The 18,799-nt window shown below is 38.8% G+C and overlaps 1 protein-coding gene across 18 annotated transcripts in view; it reads right to left on the bottom strand.

Annotated features, from left to right (window-relative positions):
* DISP1 (dispatched RND transporter family member 1) overlaps nt 1–16,911 on the bottom strand; it is a 198,829-nt gene extending 181,918 nt beyond the window's left edge. For 6 of the 18 annotated variants that reach the window (XR_007723434.1, XR_007723431.1, XR_007723437.1 and 3 more), the window contains exons 1-2: nt 16,837–16,911; nt 7,949–8,038 (exon numbers count right to left, since the gene is read on the bottom strand). The gene's annotated coding sequence lies outside the window, so the exon portion shown is untranslated. The other 12 variants (XR_007723432.1, XM_050780078.1, XR_007723442.1 and 9 more) reach the window with 11 other exon arrangements.
* Between the last annotated feature and the right edge of the window lie 1,888 nt (nt 16,912–18,799).

Here is an 18,799-nt window from a genome sequence, read left to right on the forward strand (position 1 = left end):
TTCTCAAGATGGTACTCAAGGTCCTATATGTCCTAGCCCCAATCTTATCTTCCCTTACTCTCTAAAATGTATCTCATATATTATAACCAAACTGGTCCCTCAAACACATGCTGCAACTTCCCATCTTGTCCCAGGCTTCCTCTACTGGGTACTTGTCCCCTATGCCTCTATGCCTCTACAAATCCTATCTTCAAGTACCAGTCCCAAGTCATTATGTATAAAGTTTTCTCTAATCTCTTTGTCTTGTGATGTCTCTCATGTGAACTACTATTGGGTTGGTGCAAAAGAATTGCAGTTTTTGCCATTAAAAGTAATGACAAAAAGCTTATTTTTTTTGACAAAAAGTGACAAAAAATGACAAAAATTATAGAGCTTATTAAATTCAGCAATTCTAAGCTATAGGGTCTTTATGGACAATTCCTTATTCTATAAGAAATAAGAACTTACAGCTATTTATAAATCTACCTGGCATCAAACGTAGTTCCTATACACCATAGGCATTTATTATATATTTAATTTACTGAATTTAAGATACACTTATTATTCAAAAATAAACCTACTACCTCTGAAATAATCTCCCCATTTTTTACATATCATTGTCTAATCTATGATTCCACATGTGTATGTGTCCATACATATGTCAAACTAATCAATACTTAAAATGGGGTAGTAACTCTTATCAGATAACAATGCTGAAATTCTCAATGTTGACAGAACCCAGTTTTTAAAAGAACCATTAAAGAAGTATTTCACATTTGCACAAAGGTCAGCATATTAATGGTTCTGTACAACTAATCCATACACATATCCTACAGAAGAAAGAAGGAATCCAGGAACAATTTTAATAGTAAACATATATTTAAAACATTACAGGCATTCAAATCCAAAAGATCCATCAGTCACATGTGCCACCATAACAATTTAGGCAGGTTCTTCACAAATTTAGATATCATTCTTTAGGGATTAGGCTCCTTTCCCATTATGCCTGGAACAAAAAGGACCAGATCTAAATGAAATGCAGCAGTTACAGTCACACAGACACTTGAGTCACTGTCATCTCTGAAAGATGGCCACCAAATACCATATACACAAATTGATTTTATAAAATAAGTGAATGGCCTATCAGCCTTGCTAAAAGCTAACTGCTAATGGCAGAGACCGTGTTGGGAAGACCAACCAAAAAGTACCACAGAAATCTCTGCATTGAAATTTGTTTTAAAGAGGGTGGAAGGAGCCAGGCACTGTGGCTCACGCCTGTAATCCCAGCACTTTGGGAGGCCGAGGAGGGAGGATCACTTGAGATCAGGAGTTCGAGACCAGCCTGGCCAACATGACTAAACCTTGTCTCTACTAAAAATACAAAAAAGTAGCCGGGCATGGTGACACGTGCCTATCGTCCCAGCTAATCAGGAGGCTGAGGCAGGAGAATCACTTGAACCTGGGAGGTGGAGATTGCAGAGAGCCGAGATCACACCACTGCACTCCAACCTGGGTGACAGAGCGAGACGCTGTCTCAAAAACAAAGGAAGGTTGAAGGAAGGATGGAAGGAAGAAAGAAGGCAGGAAAGAAAGATGAAATAAAAAGAAGGAAAGGAAGGGAGAAAAGTTCCAAAACCCATACACAAATTGTACAATCTTATTTTCATTGAAATGACCCCAAAAATAAAAATAAAATATACTTTCAAAGAGTCCTTTGAAAGAGCTGCTTGATTTCATGGTCAAGTTATGTGGTTTGTAAAACTTGAAGATATTCAAGTCAGTGATAAACACTAAATCACATGACCCACTTAAGGAACAGGCAGCGAAAAAATCATCTGGAGTTTATACTGGCTGTGCAAATGAATGTACTTAGTCATTACTGAACATCATGACTTACAAAGCAAGCAATTGTTTCCTTTCAAATCCTCATCTTTTCTACCAGTGCTAACAAAATTATTGCCAAAAACACTAAATCAATACCATCTGCTAAAAAAAACCTCAAAACATTAACCTTAACCCATTAAAAAATGTGAGTTAAACATCTTTTCAATTAAAATATTATTTTTAACAGTGTTCTATCAGGTAAGCAAAGCAAAACACAACACATATATCCTATGTAGGTAATCATATGAGAATATATGAAAAAAACAGAATATCGAAAATACTGCTCTAAAGTTATTTTCTATTTCTTGGCTAGGCACAGTAGCTAATGCCTATAATCCCAGCACTTTGGGAGGCTGAGGTAGGTGGATCACCTGAGGTCAGGAGTTCAAGACCAGGCTGGCCAACATGGTGAGACTCCATCTCTACTAAAAATACAAAAAATTAGCCAGGCGTGGTGGTGCATGCCTGTAATCCTAGCTACTCAGGAGGCAGAAGAATCGCTTGAACCTGGGAAGGCAAAGGTTGCAGTAAGCCGAGATCGTGCCACTGCACTCCAGCCTGGGCAACAGAGTAAGACTCTATCTCATGAAAAAAAAAAAAAAAATTCAAAGAGAACTGATGAAGTAAGTTACCATCTCTTTGAAAACTGATATAAGAAGTTAAGTCCTAAGAACAAATTTTGTAAAATTCCAATACAAAGATGTTTTGGCATTTTCATGGTAATTTCAGCCTTAATGTTACAAATTTTCTTAGAGCATCTGCTACCTAAACTTTACAACATGGCATCCCATGCACAGAGCAAGTAATCCTTGGTTCTTGTTTATCTTAGAAAAAGATGCAAGGGAAAACATACTTAATGTACTATTAAAAGATCTTTCTCAGATTTTTTTTCTTCCTCCAGAGGGCAGTTAATATAAACCTTCAGTAAGGGGAGTTTTCAAAAGTGCTTTTTGGAAGTCATCTGTTGCTTCTTCATCAAACAAATAGTTCATTTCTTATGACTCTAAATGAAAGAGTTTTATCAGTTACTAGAAATTTATTTTTAAATAAATTTTAAAAAATCCTCTATGCATCCCCCAGCCCACAGGTTCAATACAAAATACTCCCATGAAGCACAATGACAACGTGGACTTTTATTTCTGGCAATGCAGCCCCATGGCTGGAGATCATCTAAAAATGTTGTATTAAGTGCTTAAAATTTTGTTTTAATGTATGGAAGAGCCAACAACAAAGTAAGAGAAATACTCAAGGGCAGAAATAATTTTTTAAAAAGTACAAGTCTAGAGAGGTGAGTTAGTGCTGAAGCCAATGTTGCCCTGGGGAATCAACATATCCCTGGTGGAACGAACCTGATGGAGGACAGGAGCTATAGAAAATAGGGTAATAGGCAGCAAAACTTGAGGGCCTGTACAAAATGGAGAGCCTGAGCAAAGACCGTCTCACATAAAGCTCCTGAGGGGGGTAAATTAAAAAACAGTTAATCTTACAATCGATACACATGAAGGAATGGTCAGGGGAAAAAAGAGTAAATGCATATGGGTAAATCTAAACACTGTTATTTCTGGGGCTGAAAGATCAAGTCCCAAAACTATAATATCTCATAAAAATAGTTCTTGTCAGAAGGAGGTTCAGGAGAAGGATAAAGATGGCATTTACATTTAGACTTTGTTAAGTATGCATATTAACAGTTCTATGGTAACCATAGAGAAAAGAAGAAATAGAAAACTTCCAACACAGTTCAAGGGGGGGAAAAAAACAAACAAAAGATGAGAAGAAAGTATATGATATGGTAGAAAGAATTTAGGTCTTGGAGTCAGATATTCTGGGCATAAATCACAAATCTACATATATTTCTTCTAACCACAGACAAGTCACCTACTTTTAAAATTTCAGTTTCCTCATCTTTAAAAGAGGAATAATAATACAAACTTTTTAGCCTAGTATTTGAGTTAACATGCAAGTACACTATACCTAGTACAGTCCTGACACAAAGATTGTACACAGATACCTTTTCCTGTCCTGTTCATTTCATGACACGGAAGCATGCTCAACTAGTGAGGAGGTCATTATTTTAGGCTGCTGGATCAGACTATTTTCAGCTTGAGTATCACAACTATTACATAGAATTTTTCCTTGACTTTCTATGTACTCCTTCCTTATTCAGGATTAAAAAGCTTCTAAATCAAATTATATGTAGTACCTCAAGTTTATTATTCCTAAACTATGCTTAAATATGTTTAGATTTTCACAAGGAAGATTAAGTTAAATCGAAGGCAAATGCCCCTTCCACAGCAAAATGCCACGATTAACAATGCATATAAAATAAAACCCAGCTGTTACTTTTCAGATAGCTAACTACCCCTGACCTCAGTTCTAGAAATAAAAAAGAATGATTATTAATTATATAAATTTAAAGATGTATAACTCACCTATTAAAATTTGTCAAAGTTAAGAATGAGCATGTAATACCAAAATTTGATAAAATAACATCTTGTTGCATGAAGATTATATCAGGAGTTTAGAAACTGTACTCCCAAAATTAAAGTGTCCAGTAAAAGCTTAGTAAGTCAAGCAATCCCAGTAACAGTATTATAAAAGTTGACTCTAAGAATTAAAAAAGTGATAAATTTAATTCAATAACCCACATATGGATGATCCATGCCCCTACCCCTTTTTATAATTCTCCAAGGCCAATTTTAAATTCTGAGTGGAATTTTTCTCTTCAACACAGGATGTTTCCAGAATTCCACCATCTGTACGTTTACAGAATAAAAATTATGTATCTAAGACAAACTTCAAATGGCAAATCTGTCCCCCAAATTATAACATAATCCAAAAGAAGTACTGTATATGCTTTAACTGTTTGTCTCTACCGGTACAGAAGACTAACTTTAGAGCATATATGCCAAGAAGTCATCAAGGCGACACAATCCTTTTACCTGAAATAAAAATGCTAAAGGCAGAAAACGTCTTCCAAGAAACCAACTGGCAACCACTACAACTAAAGATGAAAGTTTTATTAGAATGGAAATGGAAAACCTTGCATATATACACATACTCTAATAGAAAATGACATGGGGGAATGTTATATTTAGAAATCTTAAATAGGGGCTATATTATTTATAAAATGGGAGGTATCAGCTTTATAGTAAAAGAGTTAAGAGCTAAAACTCTGAAGTCAGATTGTCCAAATTCAATGGTTAAAGAAATTACATTTTAGTTAGTAGCTCCCTGATAGGAGTGGATAATCTTAATACCCATCACACAGCATTCAGCAGATATATAATAACATAAAGGCCAATACCAAACAACCACAAATCATTAAAAAATTCTTAAAGTGTAGGCCAGGTGCAGTGGCTCAAGTCTATAATACCAGCACTTTGGGAGGCTGAGGCAGGAGGCTCGTTTGACCTAGGAGTCTGAGACCAGCCTGGGCAACACAGTAGAACTCCATCTCTGTAAGAAGTTAAAAAACAAAAAAAAATAGCTGAGCATGGTGGTACACACCTGTAGTCCCAGCTACTCAAGAGGCTGAGGCGGGAGGATCACTTGAGCCCAAGAGGTTGAGGCTTCAGTGAGCTGTAATCACACCACTGGACTTCAGCCCAGGTGATACAGTGAGATCCTGTCTCCAAAAAAAAAAAAAAAAAAAAAAAAAAAAAAAGTATTAATGTGTAAAGGACACTACTAATCTGCAATTGAGCCCAGAGCTCTAATTACTAATAATCAGGTTATAGTCTTAAAGGACTAGGGGAATATTACTATACTATACTGCTGCTGAAGTCATCTTGAGGGGCAACCATGAGGAATAATCAACTATACTAAGAAGAAAAACCCAGGATGGGCCTGGTGGCCCAAGCCTATAATCCCAACACTTTGGGAGACCAAGACAGGAGGACAGCTTGAGCCCAGGAGTTCAAGACCAACGCAGGCAATGAAAGGAGACCTCTGTCTCTACAAAACAGTTTTTAAATTAGCCATGCATGGTGGTGCACACCTATAGTCCCAGATACTTGGGAGGGTAAGTCAGGAAGATTGCCTCAGGCCAGAAGTCAAGGCTGTAGTGGGCTATGATCTCACCACTACACTCCAGCCTGGGTGACAGAGCAAGACCCAGTATCAAAAACAAACAAACAATTTGGCAAGCACAGCAATTCAATCTGCCCGGCACATAGTTTAACTGCTGAGGGGGTGAGGAGGCTGGGATAACAATGTATTAGAGATACAAGCTATTCAGCTGGGCACAGTGGTGGCTCACGCCAGTAATCCCAGCACTTTGGGAGGCCAAGGCCAGCAGATTGCTTGAGGCCAGGAGTTCGAGACCAGCCTGGCCAATATGGTGAAACCCTGTCTCTACCAAATATACAAAAAAAATTAGCCAGGTGTGGTGGTGGGCACCTGTAATCCCAGCTACTCAAGAGGGTGAGGCCCGAGAATTGCTTGAACCTGGGAGGCAGAGGTTGCAGTGAGCTGAGATCATGCCACTGCACTCCAGCCTGGGTGACAGAGTGAGGCTCCATCTCAAAAAAAAAAAAGAGAGAGAGACACAGGCTATTCCAAATGGCTTAGTTCTCCCAGGTTCCAGTGGGTTAAAAAAGGATCTATTGCAGAACATTATTAAAGTTTAGTTTGCATTTGACTTTCTTTTTTAAAATTTGTTAACTGACAGATAAAAATTGTATATATTTATGGTATACAACATGATGTTTTCATCTACGTATATATTATGAAATGGCTAAATCAATATATTTGACCTTGACAGCCTGAAAATCTAGGCAGTTTCTGAAAAAGTAACACCCATGTCTAAAACCTACAGTTGGGAATGAAAAAGAAAGACTCTGAAGAATGCTTGAATTCTTATACCACCACCTCCCGCCCCCACCAACATTCCCCACCCCTGGGGAGAAACTATTTGAGACCGAACTGTTAACTGGCAGCAACCACCATGAGCATCACCTGAACAGGCTTCTAGGGCAGCAATCTAATAACCACTCATTTAGTGGCCACTAATTTACTCTTCATTTCAAAGTGGTCTTTTTATCTAGGTTTAAAAAAAATGAAACTGTCTAAAAATTTTTTGCAGCAGCAGCGGCATATGGAAACACATTCATCATTACCCTCCATTATCCTTTTCAGCTGGCAATAACTTGGGGTTGTAAAGCAAAGAAAAAAGAGTTTGGGTGATTTTAATCAAACCTTGGATTCTAGCCCTGCCCTGCAGCATGCTGTAATATGAGAAAGGTTCCAGCCTCACATTCCAACAGAAACGAATTTTTATGTGAAGAGCCCCCCTCCATTAACTGCCACCTCTTCTTTCGTTACTGTTTTGAATCAATGCAGCATATATTTTTAAAGTATCTGCTACTTTCAACTATGCTAGATGCTACATTAATTATGGTACCATCCTTGAAAAAATAAATGAATTACATTTAACAAATGCTTACAGTGGAACAAAAGGAAAATAAAACACTTTTAGGAGTATGAAGACATACAAAAAAAAAAAGTAGAATCAACATGCTGCTAACTCTCTCTAAAAAGTACTTTAAGTATCAGCACCAAATCATTTAAGGTGCTTTTGAAATGTAGAAGAAAACAGTGTATAAGCAAAAGCAGAAGGGCTTTAAAATAAGCTCCACCATTCACAGGTAGCACAAGCTTAGACAAATTAATCACTCCAAAAGTCAAATATAAACATCTACCTTATATAAGGGTTGTTGTAAGAAATGAGTTACATTTCTCATTGCAGTGCAGTGTCTGGCATATATGATCAATAAATAGAGGCCAATATCATTAGAGGCATTTTCAACACATTTACTGGTGAATTTTCCTGTTTGGTGGAAAAAATTTATCAAGTCAATAAAACTTATTACTGTTCTGAAAAACAAGGTAAAATAAGTTCCATAAATTAATATGTAACTTAATATATAAATTAGAAGTATTTATCTTATAACAAGTTGGGAGATGGGAAATTGCAACTAAGAGGCATGTAATATTTCATCAGGGAGTATTTAAATAAACAAACAAAAAAATGTAATAAGATTCTGAGGACCTGGAGAGGGAAAAAACGTATGAGAAGTAGCTATACCTATTTGTCAAGTTGAAAAAGGTCCTGTCTCCTCCCATTATTCTTCCTCCTCTTCTCAACTCCTATAGGGAAGAAATATGTTCTCAGATACTGGGAGTCAAAAAAAAAAAAAGGAAAGAAAGAAAGAAATCTGAAGCAACAAGGTAAACAAGGAAGCAATCTACATATATTAAAATACTTTGCTAATTCTTTAGGTGAACAGAACTTTTCAGTTTTACAAGCTTCACTTCAAAATACATACACTTTTTTTTGCTTTTTACTTATTTATTTTTATTTATTTGCATAAATTTAAGGCGTCCAAGTGCAGTTTTGTTACATGGATAATGGTGAAATCTGGCCTCTTGTGTAACCATCACCCAAAGAATGTACGTTGTACCCATTTGCAATTTCTCATCCCTCACCCTCTCCCACCTTTTCCAGTCTTCAATGACTATTACTCCACATTCTACTTCCATGTGTATGTGTTATTTAGCACTTATAAGTGAGAACATGTAGTATTTTACTTTCTAAGATAATGCCTTTCTAAGATATCTTTCACTTAAGATAATGCCCTCCAGTTCCATCTATGTTGCTGCAAAAGACATGACTGCGTTCTTTTTTAAGCTGCATAGTATTCGTGTGTGTTTGTTGTGTGTACATCACATTTTCTTTATCTAGTCATCCATAATGGATGTTTAGGTTGATTCCGTATCTTTGCTATTGTCAATAGTGCTGCAATAAACATACTGAGTGCAGGTATCTTTTTGATATAATGATTAATTTTCCTTTGAGTACATACTCAGTAGTGGAACTGCTGAATCAAATGGTAGTTCTACTTTTAATTCGCTGAGAAATCTCCATATTGTCTACCATAGAGTTTGTACTAATTTATATTCCCACCAACAGTGTATAAGTGTTACCTTTTCTCTGCATCCTGATGTAATTTGGAATTAGGTCTATCAGTCATTCCACTATTTATTCTGAATTAACTCAGATAATTCAGACTAGCTAACAGGAGAGAAGCAAATTCCCTTTGGGAGAAAGGTTAAGGGACAAGAAAGAGAAATGTACGATTTTAATGCATGGACACTTAGGAGATGAGAAAGCATCATTAACCAAGGAGAAAGTAACAGAGCAGAGAAAAGGAGGAGATTTTAAGAAGGTGTGCACCAAAGGCTATGGAACAAATATAATGATCAACATACCACTCACTGATATTTTAGCGGCAATAATTTGCCAGCATGTCTCACTCAAAGTGAAATGCTGCTGTAGATTACCAAAACTTATCAACTGTAGAACCGTGAAACAGAAAACCTTATAATTTGAAACACTGAGGTCTGGATATATGCAGCTGTCCTATCTCATGATCAAATTGTATTAAATCATTTATGAAAATCATTATCATTGAAAATTCAATGTTTATTTAATTACATCTTTAAAAAACAGTTGGAATTACAGGAAAAACATGCAAACTTACTTCTTCCCTCAAAAGCCTCTGTCAAGCTTTGCTAAACTCTTTCTGCTTATAAATGTAGAAATACATAAATTTCTCAACTTAAATTTAAAACCTAGCATACAAAATGATATAGAGAGGTTCTTGTCAAGCTTGAAGGGTTCCAGAAAGAACTGCAAAGGCTAATAAATAAATCCTAATAAATAAATCTTCAAGCACTGCAAAGGCTCCTGAGAATGATAGCTAAACATACCAAGTCACTCTGATTCAAATGCAAATTCTACCAACCTTCTGAACGCAAGTGAAACGGTTTCCAGGTCTGGTTCAGAAAGAATTACACTACAAAGTTAAGGCAGATACTCTATGCCTCCTACCTAGTAATCTCACTACTGGATCTTGAGCCCAAATATGTCATTCAATCCTGTATAGTCCATTTTCACACTGCTATAAAGATACTACCTGAGACTGCGTAATTTATAAACAAGAGTAAACAAGAGGTTTAATTGACTCACAGTTCTGCATGGCAGGGGAGACCCCAGGAAACTTACAATCATGGTGGAAGGTGAAGGGGAACCAAGGCATGTTTTACATGGTGACATGGTGGCAGAAAAGAGGGAGAGCTCAGGGAAAACTGTCACTTTTTTTTTTTTTTTTTTTTTTTTCCTTTTTTTTTTGAGATGGAGTCTCTGTCACCCAGGCTGGAGTACAGTGGCACAAGCTTGGCTCACTGCAGGCTCCACCTCCCAGGTTCAAGGCAATTCTCCTGCCTCAGCCTCCTGAGTAGCTGGGATTACAGGTGACCGCCACCACACCTGGCTAATATTTGTATTATTTTTAGCAGAGACAGAGTCAGGCTGTTGGCCAGGCTGGTCTTGAACTCCTGACCTCAAGTGATCCGCCCACCTCAGCCTCCCAAAGTGCTGTGATTACAGGCATGAGCCACTGCACCTGGCCAAAAACTGCCACTTTTAAACCATCAGATCTCATGAGAACTTCACTATCACGAGAACACCATAGGGGAAACCACTCCCATGAGTCAATCACCTTCCACCAGGTCCCTCTCTTAATACATGGGGATTACAATTCGAGATGAGATTTGAATGGAGACACAGAGCCAAACCATATCAAATCCTTAAGTGCTTTCATATCTTACGATGCATCATCCCAGAAAATGTCTTTTTTAACCAATTATCTTTGGAGCTGGCATCTGTCAAAATAGTTTATTTTTATTCAAATAGTTGTTTACTCAAAACCTGAAGGGAAGAACCCTTTAAAGAAAAATGTTACTTCAAATGCTTGTGCTTTCCACTCCTCTTCCCAACCCCATCTGAATAGTTACATTCCAAAGCAAAAAAAAAAAAAAAAAAAAAAAAAGCAAGAAGAGTAATAAAATTAATTGGAGATAGCACTGTAGTTAAGAACATCATTTCAGTTTGAAGAGATGGAACCTGCAATGAAATACAGCCAAAAGGTGCATTGTTCATTCAAAAACAACAGCCCTACTGATCACAGAGGTAGAGAAGTACTCTACATATGGCCAGACACACGCACCTGCTTAGAAATTATAAACTTGAAGGCAAAAGCATGCCAAAGACCCGTGGGATGGATAAGCATATTTCTGAAGTCAGAAAAAAATAAAATAAAATAAATTTTAAAAAATAAAAATAAAAAAGACCTGTGGGAGTAACGTACAGCTGTAGGAGGAAAAAGGGATCTCATTTTAGTGATATTTTCTAATAACACCCTCAGCCAGCTGCCATGTAAAATAAATGCTACAATTTCTTGAGTACTATGTGGCAGGCAGTATGCTAAGCACATTATATACATTATCTTGTATTTCCTATAATGACTATGTACAGTAGGTATTACTATGCATATTTTGCAAGTAAAGCATAAAGTTCAGTAACTTGCCTAAGGTCTCTTTTAACTGTGCTGAGATTGCAAGTGAGCAACAAATGACAATTATTATTATTACCATAATTCAGCTCAAATTAATGCCTGAAACCTGGCAAGCTTCTAGAATATCCATTTATGTCCTATAATGTTCTATCCCCCAAGGAGTCCTTAAAATTCTCTTCTGGAGGGTTTCCAAGTACTTGGGCTCCAAAAGCACCATGCTTTCCTATCTTGAACTGCCTCCAGAAAGGAAGTCCTCTCAGTAACTTCTCTTGTTCCATGTGTTCCCTATCCTTAAGGTCTTTTCAAATACTCCTTGTGAATCACCCAATGGCTAGCTTGCAAATCCCTTCAAGCCCCATGGGTATCACACTTCACTATGTGCCCCAAGGAGTTATGTAGTCTACTTAGATATTTTATGATGTATCTACTCTCTGCTCTTCCTTCCCCTAATATAACTGAATAGCCCGAATATCACCTCCATTCTCATAACAATCAATTCATACTCCCTTAAATAGAGACTGAAAATCACCCTCCTTACAGAAAATTTGCCCTTGATTAGCTTCACTTAACTATAACTACTTTTGTAACAGAAAGGGCACTGGATTGGAAACAAAGAGATCTGGCCTCAAATTCTGGTTCTTTTACTAGGTATGGTACCTGGGTAAATCATCTTTCTGGGACCCTTTTGGTGAACATAAATGAGAGGAATCAGGCTAAATAAGCACAAAACTAATTCCCAGATCTAAATATTTAAGCAGAAAGATTAGCAAGAGCATAAACTTTAAAAAAAATAGTTACAAAATTTAAAAATGTTTTTAAACACCTTAAAGTAAAAATATATACACAACGTATTAGCTGGGCACGGTGGCTCACACCTGTAATCCCTGCACTTTGGGAGGCTGAGACAGGTGGATCACTTGAGGTCAAGAGTTCAAGACCAGCCGGGCCAACAGGGTGAAACCCCGTCCCTGCTAAACACACAAAAATTAGTCAGGCATGGTAGCCAGTACCTGTAATCTCAGCTACTCCGGGAGGCTGAGGCAGAAGAATTGTTTGAACCCAGGAGGCCGAGGTTGCAGTGAGCCGAGATTGTGCCGTTGCACTCCAGCTTAGGCAACACAGCGAGACACTGTCTCAAAAAAAAAAAAAAAAAAAAAAAAAAAACCCACAAAGATGCATATGTGTGTGTGTGTGTATATATATATATGTATATATAACATATTAAAACCGCAAAAAGAGAGTAACTTTTAAATGTCAGAGAGTGGAGGGGCCATTAAATTGTCCATTTTCCATTCTTTGGCATGATGAAAACCCAGGTTTTCACTGCTTTTAAATCCCTTAAAAAGTAACTGGGCTATGAATTTCGATACTTTTATTAGTCCAGTCTCACACAGCTATAAAGAATTACCTGAATGGATAATTTAAAAAGAAAAGAGGTTTAATTGGCTCACGATTCCACAGGCTGTACAGGAAGCATGGCTGGGGAAGCCTCAGGAAACTTACAATCATGGCAGAAGGCAAAGAGAAAACCGGTGTGTCCTACATGGCTGGAGCAGGAGAAAGGACCAGCACAGGGGGAGATGCTACACACTATTAAACAACCAGATCTTGTGAGAACTCTACCATGAGACAGCACTAGAGGGACAGTGCTAAACCATTAGAAACCACCCCCATGATCCAATCACCTACCACCAGACTCCACCTCCAACACTGAGAATTACAGTTCAACATGAGATTTGGGTGGGGACACAGAGCCAAACCGTATCAATATTCTCCTATTGACTATGCAATATTTTATATGCCCATATTAGTTTAATACACCAAAAGTATTTTAAATGCTGTCATGGTTAGCCTTATGTGTCAACATGGTTAGGTTATAGCACCCAGCTATTTAATCAAACACCAATTTAGGTGTTGCTATAAACATATTTTGTAGATGTAGTTAATGTCTACAATCAGTTGACTTTAAGTAAAGGAGATTACCTTCCATAATGTCGGTAGGACTCATCTACTCAGCTGAAGGCCTTAAGAGCAAAACCTGAGGTTTCCCAAAGAAGAAAGAAATCTGCCTCAAAACTACAGAATCAACTCCTGCCTGAATTTCCAGCCTGCTGGTCTGACCTACAAATTTTGTACTTGCCAACACCCACAATTACATGAGCCAATTTCTTAAAATAAATCTCTTTAACAAATACACATTTATATGTGATAATGGTCTGTTTCTCCAGAGAACCATAATGATACACTAACACAGTGAAAATCAAACTGGTACTATTTTGCTTCAAGAGGCTCCACCAGGTCATTCACACAAGTGGTGGGAGGGATTCCCCTCCCAGCCACCTGCAGGTAACCAAGGAGTGCATCATCTGTGTGGTATTTAAAAACTGTAATAAAACCAGCTAAAAGTCTTTCTGCTATATTGTCACCAGGAGCTGGCAATTCTAAACCTCAGTGCTAAAATACTCTTTCCAACTATAGCAGACAGCTCCCACCATCAAGACCCCTAGTATGTCACTGGTAGTGGTCAACTTCCCCCACCCCCCCCCATGCAAATCATTTATCCAATAGTTCTTCTATTCCTTAGGCTCTCAAAATTAAAAACAAAACTAATAATAACAACAAAGGTTAAGGGCAATCAGTGTGTTTTCTATAATAGTTGCCATTGTGAGTTACAGCCTATCACTTTATAGAAAAGTTCATCTATAGTGTCATGTGATGCCTCACTCAAAGCAAAACTGAGTCTACTTATATAATCCAACAAATTATGATTTAGTGTTCAAAGTATTTTTAAAACAACAACCTAAACAAGAGGTTCACAGTCATAACTACGTGCCTAGAGGCCGGAAAATGTGCCAAGATTTATGGGATCACATTCAGCAGAATGGACAGGGCCCTACTAACAGGACTGCAGTGACTCATCCCCTTTTGAATCACTCTGAGACCCAAGTCATCTTGGTCACTATCGGAGAAAAGGCCTAACTCACCAGAAGAAAAGGACAGAAGGTGATACTAAAAGCAGTCAACCCTGTGTGAGTTAACCTCATTAAGGGCCACACTTTTCATCAGAGGCAGTGCAGCAGCTGGACCATAAGTTAGCAGATCAGCACTCTTTGGTAGCTCCTCGTCCAAAAACCGTACTTCCCCGTTGTAACAAATATTCTCGATTCTATCAAGTGGCGGGAAATGGCTTTCTAACTAGGGTATGCAGATAATTGAGAACGTACTATATAAGAAAATTGATAACCAAAGAGCATAGAACCAACGAGCTCAACTTAGCACATTACTTCATATTTTACAAACTAAAGATTAAGGAAGACAAATGTATGTATATATGAAGACAGTGTTTTGGTTATACCTATTTTGATAGTTCTTCCAATACAGACACTGTACATATTTCGGAAATAAAAAGAAATAGTGAATCTATAAAATAGCCAGCAGTTCACTGTACTTAATTGAAAACTGCCATTATTGGTTAAACTGTAAAATACATCTAAATCCTATGAAATAACAAAAATAATTTACCTAGATAGAAAGCTAAATTTACTAAACAATTAGAAGAAAGAATACAATTCCAAAGATTTTCCAGAATACAGGGCAATCAAACCTCAACATACCATTCATATATATAGCTAGCCCAACTTGCCCAAGAGGGCAAGTGCTCTTGTGTTTCAACAACGAGCACTTCCTCCAACCATGAACTAATGTCTAAAGACTTGCATGCTTTCTCAAGTGCTTTATTTCTCAAAAACCGTGGGAAAAGGCGGAAGAAAAATAAAATCAAGCCTTATCAGATAAACAATATTGTCTACTTAAAGAAATAAGATTAACTTGAGACATACACAGAAATTAACATGACAGTTAATTCAATTACTTTAGAGATCAGTGTTATCTCTTCCTTTTGTAATTTGAAAACTTATTCAATATGCTCATTTACATATCAAGGCACTGTTTATGTTTAGGCCTTGCTTTACACTTGTAAATATCAGCAGTCCTCCTAAACAGAAGGACATTATAACTGCGTATTTCACTCAAGCATAGATATTCAAGGCCATCAAGAATTTACAAGCTAGCAAGACATCGCAGTACCAATAAATATAAAATGTTCTAGTTTTCCTGAATTAGTTCAAGTCAGACCATCAAATCAGATCTAAAAGTTACCTGTAATAATACAGTAATTTTTAAAACAAAAACGTCTAACATTTGAAATATGAAACACCCGAAACACGCAAAGCAATCATCAACTCTCACCCTTCACCAATGACAGTGTTATGATTCTTCCCACTTTGTGACAAAATCCAATTCAACTACCATCTACTCCTTTCTAATTACACTGAGTGAGATACCATATTATGTAGATTAGGAAGCACATATTAATCACATCCAATAAAACATAAATACAAGGTAAATAACAACTAAATAATTACCTTTGGTAATAATAAGGAGCCCACATACCAAACACTGGCCACTGGGAAAACTAAATGTGCTAACGTGTGTGTAACAACAGATCTTGGGTTATCAACATTTTTTAAAAACACTGATAATGGCAAATATTTATATATATATATATATATATTCTCCTTATAGCAGAAATAAAAAGGAACAGTAATATCTTAAGAACTGCTAGTAATTTGCTGCACCCTGATGTAAAATTGCCTTTACTGGTTAAACTAAAAGACTAAACCCAACAAAATAGCTTTTAGAAAAAATGTGTTAGAAAGTTGGGCAGAAAAACAATGAGTTGCAACTGCAAACATTGACAGCACTGGCTTTCCATATGATTATCACCATAATTCTAAAAGCATTTAGTTCATCCCATGACAAAGGAAATAAGACAAGCTAAACTCTGCAGGGTAGAGAGGAGTTCAAAAGGAAAACTTTGGTTGGCTTCCTTGGGTGAAGAGAACTTTTAACTACTATCAGTTTGACAAACGCAGAATGTGGGTGAAGCAAGAGTTCAAGCGGTCCCTAGGAATATACAATATTTTCCCGAAATCCACACGCGCGGAGCGGGATAGATTTCTTTTAAAAAAGTGCATGAATTGCAAATGAAGCAGTAGGAGTTCAGCATCCAATAGGTGGCTGGTCATCTTTCTGGTTCGTAAGGTCAAGACGCCCTTCTCATCTACAACCCGCAGAGAAGGACTGACTCCCTCCTCTCTAACCTCTCCCTAGAAGCCAACCTTTGCCATCTCATGCCACCCTCGCAGACAATCCGCCAGGACCCGGGACACGCCCCCACGAATGACTACTTTCCTCCGGGATGCATCTCTGCCCCATGTCATCCTCAACCTCCAGTCTCAGGGCCTCTTTGGCCTCAGGGTCCCCGGTGCCTCCCTCCCCAGCCCCTCACGGCTGCCCTTAGGGCTCTCCTGGTTCCCCGTTCTCAGTCCTGGCCCTTCTCGCACGCCTCGGGTCCCGGCTCTCCCTCCACAGGCGCGGGAGGTGCCGCCTCTCCCGTCCCTACCCGGTCTCCCAGTCCCGCGGCGCCGGGCGGCGGCACGCCGAAAAGCATCCACTGAGGAAACAAGTGCCTGCAACGCTCCGGCTGCGAACTCACCTCCAGTCCGGGCGCTCAGATCCTGGCCCGGAGCCGGGCTTCCGCCTGGCGCGGTCCGCGTCGCGAGCGGGACCGGAAGTCCCGCCCCCCCGCCCGCTCCCGGCCGGCTGGCCTCGCTTGACTACTGCTCCGCGGGAGAGGGATTGCTGGCGGCAGGCGGCGGGCGGCGGGCAAGGGGCAGAGGGCAGGGGAGCTTGGCTTGAAAGGGCGAGGCAGGCGCCAAAAAAATTCCCTTTCGCGCTCCTGCTCTTTCTAGTGTATCCATCGACCAGTGTGCAAATGGTTGACCAGGCGTCTATTCTGCTCAAGCCCAGTGAGGCACAAGATGACTCAGACACTGACCTCTGTCCTCACAATCTAGTTAAAAGTTGATATAAGTAAAAACAGAAGTAAATCACTCCGCAAGACAGTGCGATAATTCACATTATTATCACCTGCTGTATATGGCCTGTGAACAACCAGCCACTGCTGTAGGGACTGGGGATAGAGTGAACAGAGAACAGCCCCAGCTCTGGTGGAGCTTAGACTCAGGGCGAGGAACTAGCTATAGAATAAATCTAGCTATAGAATAAAACTAGCTATAGAATAAATAAATAAATAAAACTAGCTATAGAATAAACAGCGGCAGCTCCCTGGGGAAGCTTATGCACAGAAACACAAATATATAAGCAATGAAACCCTCAAGTGTTAGAGGCACTCTGGTGGTGCAGTAGGGAACAGTGCGACGTAGGGAGCTGGGCAGAGAAGGCTTTCTAGAAATAACGACTCTTCAATTGAGACTGAAATAAATGATGAATAAGAGTTGAAGGACAGTCAAGGTGGAGAAGGGCATGCAGAGGAGAAGAATGGTATGGAATGAGAGCTTGGCTTGTACCGGTAGCTGGCCAGGAGTTAAGCAAAGTGTCAGATGGCGGATGCAAGAGCAAGCATAATGAGAAAAGACAAGGCCAGATCATGAAGAACGTTGTACCTTATGCTTAAAAATTTTGGACTTCAGAGACTCCGTGCAACGGAATCCATGGTGTCATCTAAGGGAACAGACAAAACAGTGAGTCATGGGGTTGACTAGGGGGATTGTCCTAGTCATCAAAGAAAAATAAATAGATCATGAATAGCATGTTTTATCCTTGAGGATGCTTTCTCGAACTGCCATACCCAGATGTAAAGGCAAAAGATGGCTACCACAACCCTATAAAGGCAGGACCACAAGGGATCATACCCCTCAGGTTGCTGCATTGAGCAAATCACCCCAACCAAATGAGATGCTAAGTGAAGTCACAGGGAACTATGGAATGAGCCCAGAAGAAAGAAGCTTCAATACCAGCTACAGTAATGAGGACTGTTGCATTTATTGTTTTCTTTGCTCCATTTCGTTCCTAATAAATACTCTCTTGCACACCAAGCCCTTTCTTTGCCTTTTTAAAAAGGAATGGTATAATACATAAATTTTTCTTTTTTGCCAGCAAAAGGCCATATGTTGCAATATATATGGAGATAGGATTACAGTAGAAGAAAATGAGGAATGGATATCATGTAGAAAGTCTGTACTTAGACGGCATAGCATTAACTCTAAAAGAGGTAAAAGATTACACCTTTGGGTTTTCTCCCATTGGTAAGGTTAGTAGTCCATTTGTGGTGGTACGTGAAATAACCGATTCACATAGCGGCAAAATATGTTTTTGAAAGGAAGGGAAAAAGAGAGTGTGCATGTGGTGTGGTGTGTGGTGTGTGTGTGTGTGTGTGTGTGCGCCCACACTGGGTGCCAAGAAGTAGAATGTAATAGACGCTCTGTGAAATGTTTCCTTATAGCTTCCCACAATTCCTTTTTTTGTAGGAATGGCTGAAATACATAGAGGCAGTCCTTTTATGGGCCACATATGCACAAGAGACCATGTCCTAGTGTGACCAGCTACGTGTTTGTTAAAGACTGAGGGGGGGCCGGGCGCGGTGGCTCAAGCCTGTA

This window comes from Macaca thibetana, chromosome 1, assembly GCF_024542745.1.
Source record: "Macaca thibetana thibetana isolate TM-01 chromosome 1, ASM2454274v1, whole genome shotgun sequence".
Classification (NCBI taxonomy): Eukaryota; Metazoa; Chordata; class Mammalia; order Primates; family Cercopithecidae; genus Macaca; species Macaca thibetana.